Source organism: Indicator indicator, chromosome 14, assembly GCF_027791375.1.
Source record: "Indicator indicator isolate 239-I01 chromosome 14, UM_Iind_1.1, whole genome shotgun sequence".
Taxonomy (NCBI): Eukaryota; Metazoa; Chordata; class Aves; order Piciformes; family Indicatoridae; genus Indicator; species Indicator indicator.
Window position 1 is genome coordinate 23,503,647 of NC_072023.1, and position 20,024 is coordinate 23,523,670.

A 20,024-nucleotide genomic window follows, 5' to 3' on the forward strand; every position below is an offset into this window, starting at 1 on the left:
CTATTCCTGATGCAGGCCAGGATGCCATTGGCTCTCTTGGCCACCTGGGCACACTGCTGGCTCATGTTCAGCTGCTGTCAACCAGTACCCCCAGGTCCCTTTCTGCCTGGCCGCTCTCCAGCCACTCTGACCCCAGCCTGTAGCTCTGCATGGGGTTGTTGTGGCCAAAGTGCAGCACCTGGCACTTGGATTTGTTGAATGCCATCCTGTTGGACTCTGCTCATCTGTCCAGCCTGGCAAGGTCCCTCTGCAGAGCCCTTCTACCTTCTAACAGATCAACACCTGCTCCCAGCTTGGTGTCATCTGCAAATTTACTGATGATGGACTCAATCCCCTCATCCAGATCATCAATAAAGACATTGAACAGGATGGGGCCCAGCACTGATCCCTGGGGGACACCACTAGTGACAGGTTGCCAGCTGGATGTGGCACCATTCACCACCACTCTCTGGGCTTGGCCCTCCAGCCAGTTCCTAACCCAGCACAGTGCTGCTGTCCAAGCCACAGGCTGCCAGCTTGGCCAGGAGTTTGCTGTGGGGGACAGTGTCAAAGGCCTTGCTGAAGTCCAGGTAGACTACATCCACAGCCTTTCCCACGTCCACCAGGAGGTCACCTGATCATAGAAGGAGATCAGGTTGGTGAGGCAGGACCTGCCCTTCCTAAATCCATGTTGGCTGGGCCTGATTCCTTGGCCATCCTTCAGGTGTGCAGTGATTGCCCCCAAGACAATCTGCTCCATGATTTTCCCTGGCACTGAGGTCAGGCTGACAGGCCTGTAGTTCCCAGGTTCTTCTGTGCGTCCCTTCTTGTGGATGGGTGTCACATTGGCCAGTTTCCAGTCTTCTGGGACCTCTCCAGTGAGCCAGGACTGGTGGAAAATGATGGAGAGAGGCTTGGCCAGCTCATCTGCCAGCTCTTTCAGCACCCTAGGATGAATCCCATCATGTCCCATGGACTTGTGAATATCCAAGTGACTCAACAAGTCTCGAACTAATTCCACATGGATTTCAGGAGTACAACACTGCTCCTTGACCCCATCGACCAGCTCAGGAGGCCAGTTATCCTGAAGTCCTCCTGCCTTACTGTTGAAAATGGAGGCAAAGAAGGTATTTAGAATCTCAGCCTTCTCCTCATCCTTAGTTACAATGTTACCCTCCACGTCCAATAAAGAGTGGAGGCTCCTCTTGCCCCTCTTTTTAGCATTAATATATTTATAAAAATGCTTTTTGTTGTCTTTCACAGAAGCGGCCAGTTTAATTTCTAACTGTGCTTTTGCCTCTCTAATTTTTCTTCTACATGATCTAGCAACATCCTTAAACATATCACTAGTTGCCTCCCCCCCTTTCCAAAGGCGATAAACCCTCTTTTTTTCCCTTAAATCCTTCAGGAGCTCCTTGCTCATCCAGGCCGGTCGTCTTCCCCGCCGGCTCGTCTTACAGCATGTGGAAACTGCCAGTTCCTGTGCCTTTAGGAGCTCCTGTTGGAAGTAGGTCCAACCATCCTGGACCCCTTTGTTCTTAGGGGCTGTTACCCAGGGAACTTTCCCAATAAGTTGCCTGAACAACCTGAAGTTTGCCCTCCGGAAGTCCAAAGTGAGGGTTCTGTTACTGCTCCTCCCTATTTCCCTGCATATTGAAAACTCCACTATCTCATGGTCGCTGCACCCTAGACAGCCTCCAACCATCACATCTCCCACCAGCCCTTCTCTATTTGAGAACAGCAGATCAAGCAGAGCCTTGCCCCTGGTAGGTTCACCTAAGAGCTGCATCAGGAAGTTGTCATCCATGCACTCTAGGAACCTTCTGGACTGTCTCCTCTCTGCTGAATTAAGTTCCCAGCAGATGTCTGGTAGGTTAAAGTCCCCCACAAGGACAAGGTCTGATGATCTTGAGACAGCTTCCAGCTGATTATAGAATATCTCATCAGCCTCCTCGTCCTGGTTGGGTGGTCTATAACAGACTCCAACCAGGATGTCAGTTTTGTGTGGTCTCCCTCTGATTTTAACCCATAAGCATTCAATCCTTTCATCTGCAACCTCGAGTTCTGAGGCATCAAAGGATTCCCTAATATACAGGGCCACCCCTCCTCCTCCTCTTCTCCCTTGCCTGTCTCTCCTAAAGAGCTTATAACCCCCCAGTGCAGTACTCCAATTGTGAGAATCGTCCCACCATGTTTCTGTGATGGCAACTACATCATAGTTCTCCTGGTGAACCAAGAGTTCCAGTTCCTCTTGTTTGTTGCCCATACTGCGTGCATTGGTGTACATGCACTTCAGCTGGGCTGCTGATTTCACCAGTTTGTGTGGTCCTCCCTCCTCTCCAGGGAGACTGGTTTCCTCACCCACCCCCTTCAGACCTAGTTTAAAGCTCTCCAGATAAAACCTCCAAAAGATTAGAGTTGTATCTGCTCCCTGTGGTCATTTCTGACTGACTGGAACTAAAGGTAGCTGAAGGAGGAGCGTTGGCTTCTGAAATGCCTGGAAAATATTTTGATAATGATTGAATAGGAAAAAAACCCAAAACCAACAGTATTTCAGTTCCTGGCTAGGAAAATGAGTTTGGTCCCATAAACTTGCTACTGAAGTAGAATACAAACAGTCCTTCAAACCAAGTGTAGGCACACAGCCAGAGGCTGAGATGGACAGTTGGAGATTGATCTTGACCCACTAGAAGCATCTCCTTCCCCAGTAGCAAGAAGTCCCTCCAGTCTCCTCTGAGAGGCGATTTAATAAATGTTTTTAAGTATTTGAGGGCTGGGTGTCAAGAGGAAGGGGACAGGCTCTGATTAGTCACACCCTGTGATAGGACAAGGGACAATGGATATAAACTACAGCACAGGAGGTTCCATCTCAACATGAGGAGGAAATTCTTCATTGTGAGGTCACAGAGCACTGGAACAGGCTGCCCAGAGAGGTTGTGGAGTCTTCTTCTCTGGAGACCTTCAAGACCCATCTGGATGTGTTCCTGTGTGACCTGTGCTGGATTCTATGATCCTGCTCTGGCAGGGGTGTTGGACTCAATGCTCTCCAGGGGTCCCTTCCAATCCCTAACATCCTGTGAGCCTGTGTGATCCTGTCTCCTGCTCAAGCCCTGTCCAGTCCCCACAGGGTGAGCAGACCCTTTCTTCCAGGCAGTCCCAGCAACTGTCTTGGCCCACACAACAGCTTCAGAATTTGGCTTAGAGACTGGTTTGCCCGAACTGCTCTGTAGGTCACCAACGTTACTTGCTCCCTTCTTACGGGGCAGTTTAATTGGTAATTGCATAATGCTAAAGTGCAAAACCTGTATTTTCCTGTATTCTTTGTTTCTAATACCCAGGATCCATAATAGGACTCCCTTGCCTGGCTAACAGTCAGGATTCATTAGACCTTTTATGATGATTCTTTCTGTTGTGCAGCTATCTGATGGATCTCAGATGTTTAAATAGCAGCTAACAGTGCCCCGTTGACCTTGCTGAGTACAGTTGGAGGGAAAGGAAGGTAATTTTCCTTGAAGAAATGCTAAAAATGTGTCTCCACTACAGCACAGATGCAGAGGATAAAGGAACTCCAGAGGGATTAAAATATTTTAGATTAATTTGAAAGAAGGCCACATTGTGTAAAGCCTGGTTAGTGTGGCCCTTTGCAATTCCATGCCATATAAACAAACCCATTTCAACTACATTTGTGACTAGGAATGTTTGGGGCATTATGGTTTTTTTTTATGTTTTTATTGTGTATTCCCCAAAGTACTTGTAACTCAAATGACCTCCAGTTCTGAATTCTCTTCTTACTGCCTAAAGAACAAACATATGTACCATATATGCTAGCCAGACCTTCTGTTGTTGCTGTGTGATTCAGACTGCTTGCAAATTAAGTAATTTAAATGCAGGGATTCTGGCTCCCTAAAGCAAGATTTTTTCAAACTGAAGTGAGGTTAGATCTCCTTGGGTTTGCAGCCAGCTCTCATACTTTGAATAAGACCATTGCTTAGAAGTCTTTGCTTTGGGCTGTGTGGAAGGAAGTAAAAGAAGAAAGAAACTTGAAAGGAGGAGATAGGAAAAGAAAGAAAAAGAAAAGAACCTATATCACAGAATCACAGATTCTGTTGGAAAAGAGCCTCAGGATCACCAAGCCCAACCCAGAACCCTAAACCATAGCCCCAAGCACCACATCCAAACGACCTTTAAACACATCCATGGTTGGTGATTCAAACCAACTCCCTGGGCAGCACATTCCAATCCCTGATGACTCTTGCTGGGAAAAAATGTTTTCTCAATATCCAGCCTAAACCTACCCAGTCACAGTTTGAAGCCACTCCCTACACAGTTGCAGCTTGAGGCCATTCCCTTTTGTTCTAATTACCTGTGAGAAGAGACCAGCACCAACCTCTCCACAACCTCCTTTCAGGTAGTTGCAGAGAGCCATGAGGTCTCCTCTCAGCCTCCACTTTTTCAAACTAACCAGCCCAATATCTTCAACACAGCTGTATAAGGATTAGTGCAGCTTGCTGGCAGAAGCAAGTCCTTAATGTTTACTCACTTTCAAGGTCAGTTTTGCCCCTTTTTAGTCACAGAGAATAAAGTGGTTTTCTGCAGTCTTCCAAAGAGACAAGTCACAGAGCGTGGTACTAAATAATCATTAAAAATAAAAGGCTCCTAGCCCTCATAAGTTAAACAAGTTCACAGTATCACAGTCTCACAGTATATCAGAGGTTGGAAGGGACCTCAAGAGATCATCAGGTCCAACCCCCCTGCCAGAGCAGGATCACCCACGAGAGTCTGCACAGGAATGCATCCAGGTGGGTTTGGAAAGTCTCCAGAGAAGGAGACTCCACAACCCCCCTGGGCAGCCTGTTCCAGTGCTGTCACCCTCACTGTAAAGAAGTTTCTCCTCATGTTGAGCTGAAATCTTCTATGTTCTGGTTTGAACCCATTGCTTCTTGTCCTATCACTGTGAACCACCCAAAAGAGCCTGGCCCCCTCCACTTGACACCCACCCCTCAGCTATTGATAGCCATTGATCAGATCCCCTCTGTGTCTTCTCTTCTCCAGACTAAACAGCCCCAGGGCTCTCAGTCTCTCTTCATAGGGGAGATGCTCAAGTCCCCTAATTGTCCTATTGTCCTTGTGGCTCTCTGTTGGATCCCATTGGCCTTCTTGGCCACAAGGGCACATTGCTGTCCCATGCAGAACTTATTATCCACCAGGACTCCCAGGTCCTTCTCCACAGGGTTTTCCTATTACTCTAGTTACTATGAGATGTTCTGGATACATTTCAGGAGGCTGTGATAGTTCTAACATTATGGCTGTCAAAGTCAACTGTGATGATGTTTTCTGCAGCTCTCAGACATTGGATAGCACATCATTTGCTTGTTAAATGCTACTGGTTTAAGTTTTCTGGGTGATCTGTCTCCTCTTGATGGTTACTGCACATCAGAGATAAACATGTTCTCCATCTCCTACACATTTCCACTCTAATTGCATCCGTGGCCATCCCTGTGCTCCCACGTTCAGCCTGGATGCATGAACGGAAGGGATACATTAAGCTCTCTTTGGACATACTCCAGCTTTTCAGGGATATAACCAGAAACAGGGATATAAACAGAAAGCTGGCCAAGGGGAATGTTTTTTTTTTTTTTTTTACATCAACAAAAAAATCAATTCAGAATATAGAATTTTTTTTGTGGTGGAGGTTTGCTCTTTGAATGTCATGTATGGACCTTTGATTGCTGACATACTGCTCTCCACAGTCATGGAAACAAGATGTTCTCCAGACACTCAGAGCATCATGTTAAAACATTCTATACAAATACTTCATATCATTTCAGAAAGAGATGCTAGATAGTAGAAGTGCATGTTTGCACCAGGAATGGCCAAGACCTATCTATTAGCACTTGGAATTTTCTGCTTTGTGCTTCACATTATCACCAGCAGTGCATGAACAATAGAGTAGCTATTACAACCTAAAATGGCCTTTTGAAATACAATTTAGGAGTAGAAGTTAGTATTTTTCAACACTTAACATGCCTGCTACAATTCTGTGCCCACCTATCTTTTTCTTTTCCACATCTTCAGGAGGATTTGGAGCTGTACCTTTTTCAATAGTACTCTGTACTCCAGGTAGAAGGACCTGAAGGACTTGTGCAGGAAGCTGGACAGGAGCAGGCAGTGTGAGCTTGCAGCACAGAAGGACAATCACATCCTGGGCTGCATCAAAAGATGCATTGTCAGCAGATCCAGAGAGGTGGTTCTGACACTTTGCTCTGGTGAGACCTCACCTGGAGTACTGTGTACAGGTCTGGAGCCCTCAATATAGGAAGGACATGGACCTGATGGAGCAGGTCCAGAGGAGGGGCATGAAAATGATCAGGGGGTTGGAGCAGAGACCTCTGCTATGAGGACAGGCTGAGGGAGCTGGGGGTGTTCAGCCTGGAGAAGAGAAGGCTCCAGAGAGACCTAATAGCAACCTTCCAGTACCTGAAGGGGGCTACAAGAAGGATGGAGAGAGACTGTTTGCAAAGACCTGCAGTGACAGGACAAGGAGCAATGCTTCAAACTAAGGAAGAGGAGATTTAGATTGGATATCAGGAAGAAGTTATTCACTATGAGGGTGGTGGAACACTGGAACAGGTTGCCCAAGGAGGTGGTTGAGGCCTGAAGATATTCAAGGTGAGGGTTGATGAGGCCCTGGACAACCTGATTTAGTTGGGGATGTCCCTGCTGGCTATGGGGAGGTTGGACTGGATGACCTTCATAGGTCCCTTCCAGCCTGGACCTTTTGGTGATTATTTCTACCATGGCCAAAATGCCATCAGGTTACTCTAAGTTCCATCTGTCCTAAATAGAAATTGTGCCTTGCAGAGAAGTCTCCCCCCTTCATCTCAGCAGTGGCATCCTTCCTTTGTGCAACACCACTTACAACACGGAAGGAGCAACGCCCTTCACACTGCTCATAGTCCTAAAGTTACTGAACAGGCCCTTAAAAAGAAAGAAAAAAACCCCCAAAAAACAGTTCTGAAGGACACCCCTTTTGAGATGCTTTCTTTCTCATCTTAGTGTCAGTATTGATCTAAGAAAGTCTGTAAGATATTCAGCCTCAGTTTTGCTTCCCTTGTAGCCCTAGCCTAAATGTTGCTCCTCATAACGCTCCCACTTAGACACAAGGTCCTAATGACATAACTCCATTCTTAATATAGCCCTGTCCCAATGGGTTCAAATGGTGTGAGACTGTTACCTGTAGTAAGAAAGTTTAAAATCTTCCCTTTAGTCAAGTGAGGAAAAGTAAGATTTAGTTGATTGCTTAATAAATCACATTGTTTCACTTGGCTACAACCAGCTCATATTGGCTAAGGGAATCAGGGGATTCATTGAGGTCATACAGACACACAGTGGGGATACAGATGTACAGTGATGTGAAGTCACCCAAGTGGTTTTGCTCAGAGCCCTTTCAGTTTAGGAGGTAGGCTTAATGAGCTCTGGTAACAAAGGAACCTCCTGGCTCCTTCCACACAAAGTTCTTAGGTGTGTCAGTTCTGCTCCTGGCAACCTCTTTGCTCAGATGCTGGATGAGATGCTGCATGCAGCTGCCTAGCACCAGAAATGAGTCAAGATCCAAGATGTGACTGTAGAGAGCTGGCTCTGGTGTCCCCTACACCTGTGTCAGGACTAATCTGCTACCTCAGTAAACTATATTCAGCTAATGCTGACAGTTTGTTAAAGACTGTGTAGACTCAGTGTGTAGTTTGTTAAAGACTGTGTAGACTCAGTGTGTAGTTTGTTAAAGACTGTGTAGACTTAGTGTGTAGTTTGTTAAGGACTGTGTAGACTTGGTGTGTAATTTGTTAAGGACTGTGTAGACTTGGTGTGTAGTTTGTTAAGGACTGTGTAGACTTAGTGTGTAGTTTGTTAAAGACTGTGTAGACTTAGTGTGTAGATTGTTCAAGACTGTAGACAGTGTGTAGTTTGTTAAGGACTGTGTAGACTTAGTGTGTAGTTTGTTAAAGACTGTGTAGACTTGGTGTGTAGTTTGTTCAAGACTGTAGACAGTGTGTAGTTTGTTAAGGACTGTGTAGACTTGGTGTGTAGTTTGTTCAAGACTGTGTAGACTCAGTGTGTAGTTTGTTAAACACTGTGTAGACTTAGTGTGTAATTTGTTCAAGACTGTGTAGACTCAGTGTGTAGTTTGTTAAACACTGTGTAGACTTAGTGTGTAATTTATTAAAGACTGTGTAGACTTAGTGTATAGTTTGTTAAGGACTGTGTAGACTTAGTGTGTAGTTTGTTAAAGACTGTGTAGACTTGGTGTGTAGTTTGTTCAAAACTGTAGACAGTGTGTAGTTTGTTAAGGACTGTGTAGACTTGGTGTGTAGTTTGTTCAAGACTGTGTAGACTTGGTGTGTAGTTTGTTCAAAACTGTAGACAGTGTGTAGTTTGTTAAGGACTGTGTAGACTTAGTGTGTAGTTTAAGGACTGTGTAGACTCAGTGTGTAGTTTGTTAAGGACTGTGTAGACTTGGTGTGTAGTTTGTTCAAGACTGTGTAGACTCAGTGTGTAGTTTGTTCAAGACTGTGTAGACTTGGTGTGTAGTTTGTTAAACACTGTGTAGACTTAGTGTGTAATTTGTTAAAGACTGTGTAGACTTAGTGTATAGTTTGTTAAGGACTGTGTAGACTTAGTGTGTAGTTTGTTAAAGACTGTGTAGACTTGGTGTGTAGTTTGTTCAAAACTGTAGACAGTGTGTAGTTTGTTAAGGACTGTGTAGACTTAGTGTGTAGTTTAAGGACTGTGTAGACTCAGTGTGTAGGTTGTTAAGGACTGTGTAGACCTAGTTTGCACAGAAATTCTGGTAAGGAAAAAAAAAGAATAACTGGTGGGAATTCATTATTTTTAAAAAAATAATGACATTAAATTTTACTTCAAGATTTGTGATTTATTTCTTTTTTTTTCCCCCTGTCTTTCCTCAGGTTTTGCTGTTCACTGTTTTCTTTGTACTTGTAAGGAAAACAGCACTCAGATTATCTTCACCTTTAACAGGAGGCGAAAACACGAGGGATTTGTCTTTCAGTGATAAAAGTAGGGGGAAGAAAAGAAAAAAAAAACCACTGCTGATAACCCTGCCTTTGAAAAACATCAGTAAAAAGCCCCCCAAGCTCTGTGAACATGTTGCAGGCTGCATAAGTCACATAACTAAGGACTAAGATTTTTTGCCTGAGGCTCCCGTGTTTAACAAAGGGAAGCATGGCTTTCAACAAAAGATGCTATGCTAGTTATGTGCCCTTTTACCCTGCCAGGGAAACAGCTGGTATCATAAAGTCACAGCTCATTTGTATCATGTCTGCACTAACAGTCAGATCCAGATTATATCAGACTCTCAGAATTGGACTTAATGCCAGTTGATGGACGACAGATTTGTGTGCCTCCCACCCCTTCTCGAAACGTATTTAAACACTGCCTGCCACATGAGAAAGGCCCCAATGCTCAAAATGCAAATGGAGTCTTTAATGTGTTTGACATAACCAGAATGGATGAAAATGTTTCAAACTAGTAATTAAAAAATAACTAACTAACTAAAAAATGTTAAACTTCCTAAAGAAGTGTAAGAAACTGACACCAGCAGCTCTGAAGTTCTGTGACAAATAAACAATGCTTTAAGACAGAGATGTGGCTATCAAGTGTAACTGGAAAAAAAATATTTCTCTTAAAAAGAAGAGGGGAAGAAAAAATTACAATTTACTTGCTTCAGATAATTTCTTGCAGTTTGGAGTATCTGTTCTCCTTAAAATACACACACACACACACACACACACACATATATATATATATATATATTCCAGTCTGCCTGCAGACACTTTAAGGGCTTTTTCAAGGTCAGAACTCAACATTTTAGGGAAGACCAGTTTCACTTTTTTCTGTTTTCAAGAGACCTGTTTCTCATTTATGCTACTAAATGTCATCTACTCTCATTTTAAGATCCCTGAAGCAGAATGCCTGAAGTGTGTAAAGGGACTTCAGTGCAAGTGAGAGTCAGGCCAAAGACTTCACAGCTCCAAACCCACAGTGCTTGTGTGAGAAAAAGCTGCAAAGCTCAGCTCAGGCTTTTCTTGGAAAATAGGCATGGGGGGACTTCCAGAGCCTGGGGGTTCATCCTCAGTTCAGAAAAAACATCTAACAGTGTTGCTGTGTATCTGAGGCTACCCTCCACAGCACCTGAGTCTAAATCAGTTAGAGAGACAATATCCTTTGGAGATTTCAGCTATTTCCCACTTTGAGATCATCTAGGAATATCTGACCAAGGCTCTTTAATCCCACAGTCTGAAGGCATCACTGAAATGTAAGCAAGGAAAATCTCATCACATCCTGGCTGGATGTTAGGAAGGAAATTCTTCCCAGAAAGAGAGATTGGCCATTGGAATGTGCTGCCCAGGAAGGTGGTGGAGTCACTGTCCCTGGAAGTGTTTAAAAGAAGCCTGGATGAGGCACTTAGTGCCATGGTTTAGTTGAGTAGATGGTGTTGGGTGGCAGGTTGGACTTGATGATCTTGAAGGTCTTTTCCAACCTGGTTAATTCTGTGATTCTGAGAAGTAGGATTTTTTTTTTTTAGGTGGTTATTTTTTGTTTGTTTGGGTTTTTTTTTTTGTTTGTTTGTTTGTTTTATTTTTAGTGCTACACAGTGTAATGATTATCAGAGTTCTTTACAAATGGCCCCATTCATTGAAGAGAGATCAATCTGCATCATAAACTTAGGTACACCAAGTGACCAACCTCTCTGGGAAGTTCAAAGCAGCAGTATCAGCAATGCTGTTTTAAAATGACAGGAGAGCTTATTGTGATGGAGCTGAGAAGGAAAGATTGTCAATGAAGACTGAAGAATCCCAGCTCCCAGCCTATCTTTCCTCCAAGCACACTCATTTCCTGCCTTAGAAGGTTAATACTGCACAGAAGACAGTAAGATACAGATTCTGCTGTGCCTCAGCTATGCTTGGCACTACTCTCTGATGTACTCCTTGCCAGCAAACAGAGCCAAAGCTCAGCATGCTTCTGCCACATCCTCTCCAGCAAGCTATATCTGCTCTCTACCTACTGGGAAGATGCAGATAATCAACTCCACTCCCTTCACTCTGAGCACAGCAGTGACTCTGACCCTACATATGATCCTTATGCTTGTTCAGATTTCTGGTTTTTTTTTTTTTTTCTTTTCAGATGTTCTTAAACCTCTGTCAAGCAAGTCATCCTTTATTAGAAGCAGATTCCTCTTCAGCTACTCAATATGTCAGTTTTACAGTTCCTAGGTGGTGCAATTCCTGGAAAACAGAAAATGTTCTTCATCCAAAATTTTGGATTAAGCCACAGCAGGGTTACTTGTTTTGGTTCACCCTCAAATGAAGCATAACTTTCTATATCTAAGTGATGGTCTGGGTTTCTGTTTCAGTGGCCTGTTAGCTCCAAATGTCTTACAAGCAATAAGGTTTTCAAGCAAATGATGCCCAGCAACTGAATTCTGCAGCCCTCACATTTTCATGGCACTGTGAAATGCATCAGGAAGAGTGACACTACTACTTCTTAAGCTTAATCCCCTGGCATTCAACTAAACAAAACTCCACTTGCTTGTAACACCTCTTCAGGCATGCAGCAAAGAAAAAAACTACCAGGTCCTCATCTGCCTCTCAAAAAAAAGTGTTTTACTAAAAAGTACCTCAGCTGCACATACAAGTCACCTAAAGTTCCAAAAAGTACAGGGTTACTCAGGCAAGCCTGAGTGATGCATCTCTTCTTCCAAGCAGGAAGGAGGATGGAAGGAAGCAGAGAGAAGGCAGCCCTGATGCTCATCTCAGTTTCATTTATCCCACTAAACCCATAGAAAACATCTTCAGAGACTCTACAGAAATGCTTTAGTTCTTGAATATCTGAGAGAAAAGCTGATCTTACACTGTTTCCTAGTGGCAAATATCTTGACTTTAACAAAATGTGTGCTTCCAAGCAAGATGGAAAGCAGCCACTCACTAGACAGTGACTTTGACCCTTAACCTTACAGGGTATCTCTTCTTTTGGAACATAATTCATATAACCCTATCTCAGGTTGTTTTCCAAAGTCAGATTTGACCACATTCAAGAACTACCAGAAGAGTTACAGGACTGTCACTACAATATTAAACTATATTCCTGCTTTTGTTCTCACAGTTACACCCTGTGATAGGACAAGGGGCAATGGATGGAAACTACAGCACAGGAGGTTCCACCTCAACAGAAGAAGAATTTCTTTACTGTGAGGGTTACAGAGAACTGGAGCGGGCTGCCCAGAGAGGTTGTGGAGTCTTCTTCTCTGGAGACTTTCCAGACCCATCTGTATGTGTTCCTGTGTGACCTGTGCTGGATTCTATGGTCCTGCTCTGGCAGTGGGGTTGAATTCAAAGATCTCCAGAGGTCCCTTCCAACCCCTAACATCCTGTGAGCCTGTGTGATCCTGTCTCCTGCTCAAGCCCTGTCTGGTCGCCACAGGGTGAGCAGACCCTTTCTTCCAGGCAGTCCCAGCAACTGTCTTGGCTCACACAACAAGAAGAATTTGGCTTAGAGATTGGTTTGCCCAAACTGCTCTGTAAATCACTAACATTACTTGCTCCCTTCTTAAGGGGCAGTTTAATTGGTAATTGTATAAAGCTAAAGTGCAAAACCTGTATTTTCCTGTATTCTTTGTTTCTAACACCCAGGATCCATAATAGGACTCCCTTGCTTGGCTAGCAGTCAGGATTCATGGACCTGTGTGTGAGATGAAGAGGCCTGCCTTGTCTCCAGGACTGAACAGAGATGATGTTTGTTTTTAACTTTTCAGATGTGTGTATTGGTGCACATAGTTTGCTTCAATGGTTCTCCAGAGGCATCTAATGTCCTTCTTCATGGTATTTGCATTTATGTCCCCTAAGCACCACCCCTCTGTTTGGTCAGCTTTACAAAGTGAAAGAGGAAGTTAAATGTGGAAAGTATTTTGCCTTTCCTTCTCTGTGATTTTGCCTTTCCTTCTTTGTGACAGAATCCTTCCATCACTTGGACAAGCACTGTGCAAGAACCACAGAGACTTCAGCATGAGACAGACGACTCGTTCTGCATCCCTGCACTTGGAATAGGTGAATGAGTCCCTGAAGGACAGACTTCCAGAGGCAATTTATGCATCAAAATAAAGCAGAAGCACCAGCTCAGAAATACACTGAAGCATAACCTTAGCTCTGAGGGACAAAAGTGCCTTCTTTCAACACCACGGGCTGTGTGCTCAGACATGTCTACCAACACAATTCCACTTGTTGAGCTGTCAGAAAAACTCTGGAGGACAGTCATTGCTCTTATTGAATATCCTGGGGAGAACCCTTGCATTTCTGACCCCACTGGCTTTTGGACTGCATGGTCTTTTTCTCCTTGGGTCAAATTTTTACATGTATAAGTGTACCACCTAAGGAAGGACATGGAAACTTCCATAGAGTGACCTCACTAGAAGTGTCTCATGGGTCGTTTTAGAATATGGAAGAAATAAATCCTCATTCTGGAGTCTCAACATTTACCTGCAAACCAGAAATCCCAGGCTGCATCTGGCTTCAGGCTCCTCTCCCCCCGCAAAAAAGGGCTAGAAAGTAATGCAAAACTCTGAAACAGCAACCAGGGCAGAGAACAGCCTGCAACAATTATCAGCCTGTTCAGTACTTGCTAAAAACTTTCTCAGAAGCATAGGCAAAGTTAAATTCCCTTCCCCAAGGACAATGACAGAAAAAAAATTAAACCAGGCCCAGACCCAGCATTCCTGATGGGGGGGATAAGTTGCTGGAGATGAAAGTCAATGCAACCAGTGTTCAGCCTGCTGCCATGTGTTTCTCCTCCTCCACGCTGCTGTTGCCAAAAAGAGGGGGAATGGAGCAGAGAAGGTCCAGGCACACAGAGAATATGGTCACTCAGAGAAAATAAGCAGCTCCCTGTACCCTGATTTATTTGAAAGATGGTGGTGGTGTCTAAAGGAATTGCCTTGACCTCAGTGCAGTATTTATGACTTCATCAGCCTGATGTCATAGGCACTGCTTAAACTTAAAGCCAGTTCTCAGTTTGTCTCCAGTCTGGAATTTCCATAGATTGAGGGGTTGAAGTTTATACATTATAAACACCTTCTTTAAATGGTTTGTGAGGCCCTCACTTGTTCTGGCAGTGAAAAACAATGTTTGTAAAAAATGTCTAAGCCTTGTAAACCAGTAAACATGGTTACTTGGACTCTCACAAGCTCCTCAGGGCCTGCTTGCTCCAAAAAAAAAAAAAAAAAAAAAAAAGAAGCAGAAGACAGAACAGGACAGTAACACCAGCACAGAATCTTACCACAAGTAAATATGATTTTAAGACTCCCAATGCAAGCAAAATAAACACACCTTTACTGAAATCCAGTAGAGAAATAAATGCACCTAGTAAAAGAACATCCCTATGACTACAAAATTATTACAGTAAAATTCAAAGATTCTGATTTCAAGATGGGATCCTTTACATCTGCTATCAGTTCTGAAGAAAGCAATCTCTGGTGACAGCGATCCTAGAGGAAGAGGAGCTCAGGGTCTGCCTGCAGGGCCACCCATTAATTTTGAGAGGGGTTTGGGTCAGTCCACAAAGAAGCAAGCAAGCACCCTGTGGGTATGGGGGGATGTGGAATCCAGTATGAATGTCTCAATAGAAATAAAAAAACCCAACACAGTAAAACCTTCTGAATGCTAGAGGCAAGGAAAGTGGAGGTAACTACTTTGATCATACTCACAGGAAGGCAATCAGAGGAAATATCCTGAGCTTTTCAGGTACCAACCAGCTGCTGCTAAATTCAGAATGATGACTCCAAAACACAGAGGTGGTCACTGTACGGAAAGAGAAAACAAAGAACATTGGTTAGCAGTGGTGTAAATACTGCACATACTTCAGTCTTCTTTAGTAAACTCTTCTTGAACAATACCCCTGTGAAGGTTTTTTAAAGCATAGAATCATGGAATGTTAGAAGTTGGAGGAGACCTCCAGAGACCATCAAATCCAACCCCTCTGCTGAAGCAGGATCACCCAGAGTAGACAGTTCCCTCTTCTGCTGTTCTCCTTGTGTTTGCACTGTCCTAAAGAAAAGTTTTTCTGAATTGAGCTCAACATAATTTTCAATATCAATAAGGTGACTGAAATACTCTCACTGTTTGTTCTCTAGAAGAACCTCAACCACACCACAGTTCCATCGTGAGCGGACTACGAAGGACTAAGAACAATTTCACAAACAGGAAATTTCCATGCAACTTAAGCATGAAGGAAGTTCAGATCAGGAACAATTTCACAAACAGACAATTTCCAAGCAACTTAAGCATGAAGGAAGTTTAGATCAGGAACAATTTCACAAACAGACAATTTCCAAGCAACTTAAGCATGGAGAAAGTTCAGATCAAAAACAATTTCACAAACAGACAATTTTCAAGCAACTAAGGCATGAAGGACGTTCAGATCAAGAATAATTTCACAAACAGAAAATTTCCATGCAATTTAAGCATGAAGGAAGTTCAGATCAAGAACAATTTCACAAACAGGAAATTTCCATGCAACTTAAGCATGAAGGAAGTTCAGGTCTAGGTTGAAAACCAGACTCCATAAATCTAAATCCTCCCATCCAAGAAACATCACTAGTGTTTGGACACAGATTGGGGTTCAGCAGTAAAAGTGGCACAGGTTTTATTGCTTCTTCAATTCGTTGAATTCCCCTGACCATAAACATTGAGGTTGTGTTTTACTCTACTTCACACAATGGCATTAACAGGATTGCAAGCCTAGGTGCACACCCAGCACTGCCCTTTCAAGCTCACAGTGGAACTCAATTTCCAGCTGCCACAGGTATCAGATTCTCAGCTAATGTTGCTGAGTACTCATTAAATGCAATTTTAATAAAAAAATGCTCTTATCAGAAGTTCTTGAAAATGCTTTTAGCAAAATAACTCTGTGATTGCAGAAATGAGGAAGTTCACAGGCTCACAGGATGTCAGGGTTTGAAAGGGACCTCCAAAGATCATCAAGTTCAACCCTCCTGCCAGAGCAGGACTTAGAATCTATCACAGGTTTCAGAGGATTGCATTCAGGTGGGCCTAGAAAGTCTCCAGAGAAGGAGACTCCACAATCTCTCTGGACAGCCTGTTCCAGTGCTCTGTGACCCTCACAGTGAAGAAGTTCCTCCTCCTGTTGAGGTGGAACCTCCTGTACTGTAGTTTATATCCATCACCCCTTGTCCTATCACAGGGTCCAATTGAGCAGAGTCTCTTGACCCCCAACTCTCAGATATTTAAAAACATTTATTAAATCCCCTCTCAGTCTTCTCTTCTCCAGACTAACCAGCCCCAGGGCTCTCAGCCTCTCCCCATAAAGCAGTGCTCCAGTCCCTTTGTTATCCTGGTAGCCCTCTGTTGGACTTTTTCAAGCAGATCCCTGTACCTCCTGAACTGGGGAGCCCAAAACTAGATGCAGTATTCCAGGTGAGGTCTCACTAGTTGTTACTATCTCGATTACAGAAACTAGGGAAAGCAAATCACATCCAGGGTCACTCAGAAAATGGCCTGTGACAGTGAAGTGTGGGGGTTTAAGTAAAAGTACATGTGCAGACACAGAAAGAAAAGCATGGTTTCACTCCCCTCTGCTCTGGTAATGAATTTGGTACCTTTGAATGGAAATACAGTTACAGAGCCCAGTTATCAAATTTGTGTGCTGCCAGTGCTCCATTTCATGCAAGAGCTCAACAGCTGGAGAGGAGAAGACATTCAGGTCATTCTCCTTGTAGGGATTGTTTGTATCCTGCATCTTCCAAAGGACACTAGCACTAGGACATGCTTCCACATCCTGGTGCCAGGAGTATTCAGGGGAAAGTAACACTTTTAAAGGTCTGACTAGAGCTGTATCTGATCTCCAGCAGTGGCCAGTGTCACATGCTTGAGGTAAAATATAAAACCAGGGAAAGCATACAATGATGCTTCCCACAAATACTCTACAACACCCTATGACTTCCAGAATGCCTGAGCCAAAGGCAGAATCTGTGTATTTACTGATCTCCCACAGCAGCTTTTTCCCATTATCATTTCTAGTAGATGCCAACACTCAGCAAAATCCCATAACAGAGAGCCCCACAACTTATGTGCTCTGTGCAGATGGAGTTCACTTTGAACAAGTAATTAAGCCTTCAGACTGGCACTAAGACTCAGCTATGCCACTTCCTGGCTTCCTCACTCATATCACATAGGTGTGGTATGCACATAGGAAGTATTTCTCATTACATCCCATATAATGGGGCAAGCTCTTCATTATCCCACAGCAAGGTGGTTAGAAAGATGTTTTGGAAATAGTACATGTGGGTTCCAGTCCCAATGACACATTTCCTCATTTAGGAAAGTGAAATAACATCAGTAGGAGAGAGTGGGGAAACTGTGAAAAACAGTTGGAGATAACAGTTTACAGTTGTTTGGGACAAAGGAAGTACCCAATCTGCCTACTGGGCAGGGACACCTCCACTAGATCAGGTTGCTCACAGCCACATCCAACCTGGCCTTAAATACCGCCAGGCATGAGGCTTCCACCACCTCCCTGGGCAACCTCTTCCGGTGTCTCACCACTCTCATGGGGAAGAACTTCTTCCTGACATCCAATCTGAATCTCCCCACTTCTAGTTTTGTTCCATTCCCCCCAGTCCTATCACTCCCTGACACCCCAAAAAGTCCCTCCCCAGCTTTCTTGTAGCCCCCTTCAGAAACTGGAAGGCCACAAGAAGGTCTCCTCGGAGCCTTCTCTTCTCCTGACTGAACAATCCCAACTCTCTCAGCCTGTCCTCATGAGAGAGGAGCTCCAACCCTCTGGATCATCCTCATGGCCCTTCTCTGGACGTGTTCCAGCACCTCCAGATCTTTCTTGCAATCGGAGCTCCAGAACTGGATGCAATACTCCAGGTGGGGTCTCATGAAAGCAATGTAACCCAATGTTATGTATGTTAATATATTATTAAAGAAAGAGGTCAGGGTTTAAGTGCCATCTTAATCTCAGCTGAAGAATGACCATTAAAGGCACAACCCACAGGTCTTCAAGGAAATACTTGCAGCTTTCAAGCACATAGCTACGTTTATATGTCACCAGTGATTTTCAAAGGTTATGAAGCATTCAGCCCATTGCTGCTTCACTTTTCCATGGCCTCATCTGTAGAGGATTTCAGTGATGCAGAAAAGTATCAATAAGTAGATTCATAGGGAGAATGAGAGCTGTGGGATAAAGTTTCCCACCCCATCCTAACCCTAGCTGAAACACACAGGCTGCATTAGACATAGGTCTGAGTCCTGACTTGTTCAGATGTGTTCAGGGTCTGGAGGTAAAGAGTCAAGCATCAACAGTGCCTCTTCAAGACCAACTGAAGAATACATTGGAGATCAGAAGAGCAGAGTAGAAACAAATCTACTCTTTGCAGTTCAAATTCTTGGGTGCCCACTGCACCTCACTTGCAGTCCACTTCCACTGCCACAATCATAGCAATACTCAGAATGGTTCTCCAGAGCAGGAATCACAGAATGAACCAGGTTGGAAGAGACCTCCAAGATCATCAAGTCCAACTGATCACCCAACAACATCTAATCAACTAAAACATGGCACTAAGTGCCTCATCCAGACTCTTCTTAAACACTTCCAGGGGTGTCAACCCCACCACCTCCCTACACAATCTCTCTTTCTGTAAAGAACTTTTTTCTAAGATCAAGCCTAAACTTCCCCATGGGCAGCTTGAGACTGTGTCCTCTGGTTGCCTGGGAGAAAAGACCAATTCCCACCTGGCTGCAACCTCCCTTCAAGTAGTTGTAGACAGCAATAAGGTCTCCCCTGAGCCTCCTCTTCTCCAGGCTAAACACCCTGAACACCTCTCATCCTATGGACTAAACTGCACAATGAACACTCTTAATTTCAGATTTGAATCAAAGACTACAATCATAATTGGCCTCTAACATAACACCAGTCATACAGAGCAGGTGAGAAAGTCTGCAAAGGAGAAAGATTTGTGTCTTCCCTGCAGTCAAGCTGCTAATATTCTTTTACACAGCAACTCATCTGATCCACATTTCCTCCCCACCATCTTAAAATGCCAGTTATCACTACAGTGACCCCAGGAGGAGAGCACCCTGAGATTTTGGAGAACAGTCACTTCTCTCCCATCATGTATTTGCCCTACATACAGGCTTGCTTTCTGCATGCCTTGGCATGAGACAGGAAAGAAAGAGAACTGCTTCACGAGGTTAAACACAACCAGAAGGAGGACTAGATATACCTCATACCAAGTGGAAGCAGATTGCAAGGTCTTTGCATGGCTATTCTGGAAAGCAGGGGCTAAGAAATAAGCCAGCTCTGGGTACATCTGAGCAGATGTGGGCTGAAATGTCAGCCTCAGCCATGCACATGTAGCTCTTCCTGCTTTGGCCACATTCATGCTACTAAGAAGAAACCATTTGCTAACCACACAGCAGTGGCATTCACATAGCAGAAAACCAGGCTCCTAGTCTCTTCCTGCTTTGATCAGCAGTTCCTGCCCACAGGGACAAAGCAAGGGTTGTGTTCTTTGCTTGTTCTTTGTAGGGTCTGCTGTCCTCACATGGACATCAGTGGCAGAAGGAACAAGCCAAGCCTGTTCCAGAACAGTCATTTGTCCCCATGTAAACCCATCTCCCCAATAAAGCAGCAAGGAAAAGACAGTTCAGAGAGGGTTTTCCTCTTTTAAATTATTATCTGGAAGAAAAAAAAAAAAAACAACAAACTTGTCCTATCCCTCTTTGATCATCTGGAGGTGGAAAAGAAGTTTTCTTAAGTCACCAGCAGTGGGTACAGGCATGCCTGCTACAGAACATACTACTGGGGCAACAAATTCAGTGCTAATGCTAAGTCCCAAATTCACTGCAAATTTATTATCCCTTTCAGAAAACAGTAACAGAAATCTCAGTGCTGAATCCAAATTATTAATAATCCATAAAGAACACTGCATAGTGATCACGAAAAACAGCTGCTTG

The 20,024-nt window shown here is 43.9% G+C and overlaps 1 protein-coding gene across 1 annotated transcript in view; it reads right to left on the reverse strand.

The window, feature by feature from the left end:
- CALD1 (caldesmon 1) overlaps positions 1-14,778 on the reverse strand; it is a 160,370-nt gene extending 145,592 nt beyond the window's left edge. The window contains exon 1 of the mRNA XM_054386507.1: positions 14,750-14,778. The gene's annotated coding sequence lies outside the window, so the exon portion shown is untranslated. The remainder of the gene's footprint in view (positions 1-14,749) is intronic.
- Between the last annotated feature and the right edge of the window lie 5,246 nt (positions 14,779-20,024).